Source organism: Penaeus chinensis, chromosome 19 (assembly GCF_019202785.1).
Source record: "Penaeus chinensis breed Huanghai No. 1 chromosome 19, ASM1920278v2, whole genome shotgun sequence".
Lineage (NCBI taxonomy): Eukaryota > Metazoa > Arthropoda > Malacostraca > Decapoda > Penaeidae > Penaeus > Penaeus chinensis.
The window spans coordinates 26,495,586-26,503,085 of NC_061837.1; the positions used below are offsets into that span (position 1 = coordinate 26,495,586).

The 7,500-nt window shown below is 36.5% G+C and overlaps 1 protein-coding gene across 5 annotated transcripts in view; it reads right to left on the reverse strand.

The window, feature by feature from the left end:
• Nucleotides 1–7,500, reverse strand: part of LOC125035409 (E3 ubiquitin-protein ligase TRIP12-like) — a 63,545-nt gene that overhangs the window by 33,606 nt on the left and 22,439 nt on the right. For 2 of the 5 annotated variants that reach the window (XM_047627787.1, XM_047627786.1), the window contains exon 1: nucleotides 1–287. This exon is cut by the window's left edge. The exons of the other annotated variants lie outside the window; for them this stretch is intronic. The gene's annotated coding sequence lies outside the window, so the exon portion shown is untranslated. Of the gene's footprint in view, nucleotides 288–7,500 lie in introns of those variants that run through there. 5 annotated transcript variants of the gene reach the window in all.

Genomic DNA, 7,500 nt, shown 5'->3' on the forward strand with positions numbered 1-7,500 from the left:
TTGCCAGGGGTTCCTTCGTTGTAGTAACAGTGGGTTGGAATTTTCCTTCCAATGGCTTAAATTTATCACCAGAATTCTGTAATGCTTTTTGTGACCTGTCAGAACCAGTCTTCTTTGTCACTGCCTTTGTTGTGAACAACTTTCCCTTACCACTAACACTGTTTCCCGTCTGACCTACTTCAGTTTTGCTTCTCACAGTTCTAGACGAAGAAGCAGTAGCATTAGTAGAAGCTTTAGCAAATGTTACAGCAATATCTTGAGAGTCAGTCTGTCCTTTAGCTGTTGCTGCTGACCTGGCCTGTTGCAGGGCACTTATACGAGGTGATTTCCTAAGGGCAGCTCGCTCTGGAACCTTCACTCTTCTATCAGATTCCTCATTGAGTAGTCCAGTCTTTCCACTGATACGAGATGACCTCCTCTTGGGTGTCACTGAGATTTTAAATTAATTTTTAAACAATAACATAAAAAAGCCAGTTTTACAATTTAGACCTATGACTATGTACAAAAGCAAGATTTACTATAAATACATAGGAATATTCTATTTTTATGTAGTTTACCTAAGTACTCAAACTGCATACAAAAAAATTTGTGAGCAAGAGCAGATGTGCTAAAAACAAACCTATTTATCAATCGCACAATCTAGCAGCTAAATACCTCTAAAGAAAGTTTAACTCACCCACCAAGGCTGCTATATCAAAAAAAAAATTATAAGAGGGCTAGCATTCATCTCAATGACAGAAATGAAAGAAAGAAAAAGAAAAAAAACAAAAACAAAAAACAACAAAAAAACCTGAACATGAAAATATTTGAAGATCTGAAAAGGAAAGGTTCCTTTATTACCTCCTGTGACCTTTGCTTTTAATCTTCTCTGACATCTATTTACCTTTACATTCTTTTGGGGGGAAACTTCCTATCTTTCTTCAAAACTCGCAAGAAGGATAATCAACTAGATAATAAATAAAACAAGCTGTACATTTATTGCCTCCGAAACATACTTTGAGACTCACAGCCACTCTTTGCACTATTTTGGATAAACTTAACATACTTTAGGCTAAAATAAAACCTGATGTGAGGAAATAAAACTCATTTCTTTACATGAAATAAGGAGATCTTTAAATCCAAATTACTATTTTTTTTTTTTTTATAGGGTTCCAACTATTTAATAAATTTAATAAAATACATAATTTCTCTCTCAATGTATACACATATATTTACATACAGTCATTGATATTACAGTAAAAGCAATGACTTTATGCACTTTTGAAATGAAACCTAAATTTCATACAAAGTCAGTTTTGATATCACCAGTAAAAACAGTGATCTCACATCTGTGACTCTTGTAAACTGTTCCCTGCCTTACAGCTAAACAATTAAGATTAGTAGCTTGATGATTGTTGTGATTATCTTAAAGACTGTTGTAACAATTGACCAGACCAATATCCAAACGAAAGCATAGAGAATTTGATAAAATGTAATTTACTAATTAATAAATCCTGTCCCTAAACCTTTGGTTGCAAGTAAGGTGTGGCTTAACCTGAAGAATGAACACCCCACCTTGAAAATCTTGCTTTGTCTATACAAAAACATATAAAAGTGTTTACAAGTAAAGGAAAATGCAACAAAGTATCCAATACAAGAAAATACATATCAAACAGCAGCATACACTCCATTTAAATGTTACAAAAAGGTTAGCATGTTCATTTTAATTTTTCACATGCTCCAAAACAGTTTTTTAAGTCTCACTTATAGGCCTAGTGTGTGTATATATGCACATAAAGGATATACATAAACATACATGATGCCATATGTTTCTTCTGCCTAATCTTGAGTGGGGGCCTGAGTCACCCTTGAAGGTTCTGTCTTTTAAGTCTAAATCTTGATTGTGTGGGTTATGATGTAATAAGTGCTTGATTTTAGTCAAACCCTATTGTTAAGTTTAAGGGGACTGTCCTAGGGTGAGTTGGTGAGGGGGTGGGGGAGTAATTTTGAGGTAGGTAGCCTACTGTATATGGACATGAATGCCAATATCAGAAAAAATGTATTATAAAAAAATAAAGTAAGTTATGATGAAATATGTAGGGAATATTTTTTTTCATATGTAAGTTTTGTGTACATTTACACATGAAATTTGCTTTTCATCGAGACTCCCTTGTAATATGTTTAAGTTAAAAGTTTAGTTTTGATTCCATTTGTAACAATGGATATTCGTGGTGTGACATACTGTCTGTTTCATTTTGCTTCTAAACTATCCCCTGTGTGCAAGGAATGGCCGGGGTTACCATCCACTGGCGGCGAGGGATTTGAACGCAGGTCAGCAAGATTGCTAGACGAGAACGCTACCGCTGCACCACACAGCACACAATGCTATAGCTTATATTGGGGTCTGTATGATCTTAAAAAATAAAAATATAAATATTACTCAGTTTAGCTTTGCTCTAACAGTCCGTACCATCCAGCCTCTTCAAATTAATTTTGGTTTGAAATTGGCAGTTTTCATTATAAGGAGCACAGATCTTATAATTTCCGGAAACTGGGCGAGATGTAGATTTTTTTATACTGAAAATGATAGTACATAATAACAGCTCTAAAATAAAAACCATATGGAATTTTGAAAGCTGGTCTTATGCATGGTCTTTTTAGAGTTGAAACAGCTATTACACCTTTTTCCATGTCTTTCTGGTAAAAAATGCAAACTGTGGATGCTACCATGATTTTTATTCACTCGTTTAAAAAGACTATGTGCTCAAATAACTAAACACTAACTCTATACTGGTTTACTATGTCCAATGGACAGTTTATATAAAAATCGTTAGAGAGAACAATTTGATCTGGGATAACTAATACTTTATACTTTACATAAATATGGGTTTCGTCCTATTAACCCCTTCCTGACGGGTCACGTCTCTGGACGCAAAAACAAACCGCTCGAAATGTGGTGTGTGGCTGTACGATACGGTGGCGCGCCAAAGCGCTTCGAGACGGTGATTCAGCTTGATGTACCGAACTCCCGCGCTCAAAGTCGGCGCATGGCCATTGACCGCCAGAGCGTAGATTTTTTTTAAAAGTTTTCTACAACCGTCACCAAGGGGTTATATGAAGATGATTAAAATGGTAAACCTTATGTGTGTGTTTATATAAATATAAACTTCCTTGAAATTTAATGATGTGAATAAATTTTTCTCAAAATTGAACCAATATGTTGTATTTTTGCTAAGATTACATGGCTAAACATTTTGTATTGACATCCACAGTTCACCATTTCTTCATTATGTGATTATATATATATAAAAATCTTAATGATTTAATGTATTTATTAAACATTCCAGATAGGAATATCTACTCTCATTAACCCATTTGATCCGGGTGACATGACCATCACGTCATGAAAACATTTGGCTCAAGGGCAGGTGACATGAACATTCTGTCAGAGGAAAATCCGGCTGTAAGCCAGGTAATGCGAACCTGCTGTTGTGAGCGTTTCAGCTGACGGTTGAGGCAATGGAAAAAGACTCGCCTTGAGTGCAAAAACCTATTGGGAGGTTTGTAATACTCATTTGACAATTATGCTTTTTTCCCATTGATATCTGAGAGTGGAATGTAATGTCCATGAGTGGTGACTGGAAAGCGCAGGCCATGGAGATGCCATTTCCATGCTCAGTATCATATTCCTGGTGCCGTGAGTAGCAATTCGGGTATTACATAAAATTGAATATTACATTAAAAAATAAATAAATAAACAGCGTTACATACTTTTACTTTTTTTACACTGAGTTGTAGACTCTTAGAGAGATGAGTCTGTGCAAATCAAATGACAAATATGGATATTGGAAAATGGCAAAAAAGCCAAAAATGCTTATGAGTAAAAAGAGTAAATAACTTTGCAAATAGGAGGCATAAAGTCTTGTCACTGCACACACTTGTTCCCGTGGGCCTGGCCTACAAGCAGCCACTCAAGTAAGGATTTTTGGCGGTTTGATTACCATGATGCAACTGGATCCAATGGGTTAGAAAAGAAGAAAAAAAAAAAATACTTTTACAAAATATGATCCCTATAGAAAACAATAACTGACTGACTTGACAATAGTGTTATCGCAATCACAATATTTTTTAACCCCTTCCCGACGGGTCACGCCCTGAGGTGTCAAAACAAACCGCTCGATTTGTGGCATGAGGCTGTACGCCGCAGCAGCGCACCAAAGCGCTACGAGCAGGGTGGTCTGCTTGATGTACCGAACTCCCACGCTCAAAGTCAGTGTGTTGTCATTGATCTCCAAAGCATAAAGTTTTTTGTTTTTTTTAGTTTTCTTCAGCAAGTGTCCAAATTTCCAACAGCCGCACAGTCCAGCAGTTTTAATTCTTGTGCCCCTCAAAATCAATTGATTGCATTCAATTTATAATATATATATATATATATATATATATATATATATGTATAAACACACACACACACACACACACACACACACGAGTGAGATGAATACAACTAGCAACCATTTTTGTCTCCACACAATATTTCTCTCTCAGGTTCCATACATTAAAAAAAGATTTTTCATTCCCAGGATGGTTAACCCATCATCGCTGGAAGAACAGAAATCCCTGAGCATGATAAACTCTGGTAATTTCTGGAGTCTGCGACATCAAGCCAAATGTCCTGCTCCACACACTCTGGCGTGTTGCCGAGTGTATTGGTGTACCCCGCAGACCAAGCAGTTTGTTATGACGCTGATACACGTGACCCGTCTGCATCGGGTTAAGTACTAATATAGATTAACCCAAACCATCCAGATGATGCTACCTAAATTTTGACTTGAAAGAGAATTGACATGAACATTCTGTCATGGAAAAAAGGGGCTGCTTTGACATGAATGACTTCCTATGATAGCAAAAAGCTCTTGGAGGGTAATTAGACTCAGATCTCATTTAGGAAGGGGCTTTTGTGTTATTTTAAACATGTGTAGAATATACTATACATGAGCCATGACTGGAAGAGTGCCAGCTCCGGAACAGTGGCACAAGAAATATGATCGGAAATTGAATAGTACAAAAAAAAAAAAAAAAAAAAAAAAAAAAAAAAAAAAAAAAAAAAAAAAAATATATATATATATATATATATATAAAATTACACAAATAACAAAATGGTACTTATTGTTATTAATACTGTACTTAGTTATGAACTACCTAGTTAGATAATATTGAGTCTGTGCAAGGTAAATATTCAATTACCATCTAGGTACAGCATATCAAATAACAAAAATAGGCGCTGGAAAATGTCAAAAAAGCTAAAAACACGTTTACAGAAAAAGGGATAATAACCTTGCAAAGGAGAGACAAGGAGTCTTGACACTGCCCATGAATATTCATGTTTGCCTAGCCTACAAACCACACACATGGCAGTGTGGCCATTCCAGTAAACCTAATGCCCAGATTTTGGGGCATGTGGGGATAGCAAAGCACCTCGATCTTAGGGGGTAAACATTCTAATCTGTATCTTGTTGGCCATGACTATAGCTGTCATAACAAATTGGGTACGGCTATAAGCATTGCGACAGTGCTAGAGCACGTAGAGTGGAAAGTTTCGCTAAATATAGCGGAACCCGGCCAAGTGGCAGGACGGTCAGTGATGCCGAGAGATTTCCAATTCTGTCATTGAGGGGTTAATATAAATTATCTATTTGTGCACAATGCCTTAAATTAAAAATACCAGGACATTCATAATATTTAAGATTGAACACTAATAGTCCAGCATTCACAGGTCCAGCAGCTTTGATGGTTTATAATGGTGATTTCAATCTGGCAATCACTAGTTTGTATTAACAATGCTTGATCATATATGACCCCATTACAGATTATTATTATTTACATCTACTGCAACATATTACTCTGTATTATTTATATTTTACTGCTAAATGTTTCATACAGAACATTATATGTTATTTTACTATTCTTACCCTAAGCATCACAAGCTTGAAAAATTACAGCAGCACTAATTTAACTTCATTCTTGCTGGACTATTGAAGTTCAATCTGTATCATGCCTTGACCCCTATGATCTGGATGACGTGACCATGTCATGATAAAATTTGGCTTGAGGGATGACATGAACATGTCATGGCTGTTGGCCTAGGTGATGCAAACTTGCCTTTGTGTGAATTTTGGCTGAGGGCCAGGGCGACAGGAATGACTTGCTACAAAGCTCTTGGCGGGTGATTATGGGGCTTTTGCATTATTTCCAATGATAAGTGGGGAATGTACTCTGTGAGTCATGACTAGAACACTATTTCCATGCTCAGGATCCATTCCTGGCCACTGTGACTGGTAGTGCAGATTGCATTGCAGGAAATTGAATATTGTGAAAAAAAGAAAAAAGAAGACAAGCAATAAAATGTTACTAATTATTATAATTATTGCAGTGAGTTATGGACTACCAAGAGAGATGATATAGAGTCTGTAAAACTTATATGACAATGTGGATAAAGCAAATCAAATGACAAATATAGACATTGGAAATGGGAAATAAAGCTAAACATGTTTATGAAGAAATAAAGGAAATAACATTGCAAAAGTGAGGCATGGAGTCTTGTCACCACACATGAGTGTTCATGTACGCCTGGCCTCCAACCTTCACACCTACCAGGAATCAGAGTGGTTACTCAAGTAAGCATAATGCCTGAATTTTAGGCCATACAATGGCAATGAAGCATCCGGACATCATTTGAGAAAACAATGACCACTGAGTTTAGTTTGTTAATAGTCTGTATACATAGATGTCTCCATGTGCTAAATCCCCAAGGAGTAAATTACTAATACTACCTATCTCAACTGTTTACCCTTTTCCTTTATTTTCTGAAATATCAACTTTCATCTTCTACTGCTATTAGTAATGTTAACATTGTAATAATTTTGTTGTCTATAATAATCATAAAAGTATCTATATTCATATCACTAGCAAAAATAAAAACTCAAGGGAATGTCACAAGGTCTTCTAATCAACTCCCTGGTGGCCGAAGACCTGTGGGGTCATCCATGTGTAAACACATTCCACAAAACAAAACTACAGTGCATATTAGACTTCCTTAGCAACAGTGGATTAAATAAACCAAGGGTTCCCAACCTGGAGAAAATAGGATACTTTTTGGGGGGTTAAGGAATGAAAACTATACACCAGACTTGAACCCCTTAATGACAGGTGAAGAAATAAAAAAAAAAAAATTCTATGCTCTGGAGATCAATAGCAACTCGCTGAATTTGAGCGCGGGAGTTTGGTACATCAAGGTAAATCACCAGCTTGTAGCGCTTTGGCACTCCACAGATCGAGTGGTTTGTTATGATGCCTCAGGGCGTGACCCGTCGGCAAGGGGTTAACCTCCATTTATAAAATACTTTTAACCTCTTGCAGTCAGGCAAGCATAAAGATGTCATGAAAAACCATGATGGGTATGGCTATAGCCATCACAACACAATAGAGTGGGTCAAATGGGAAGTTCCATTATACATTAACGGA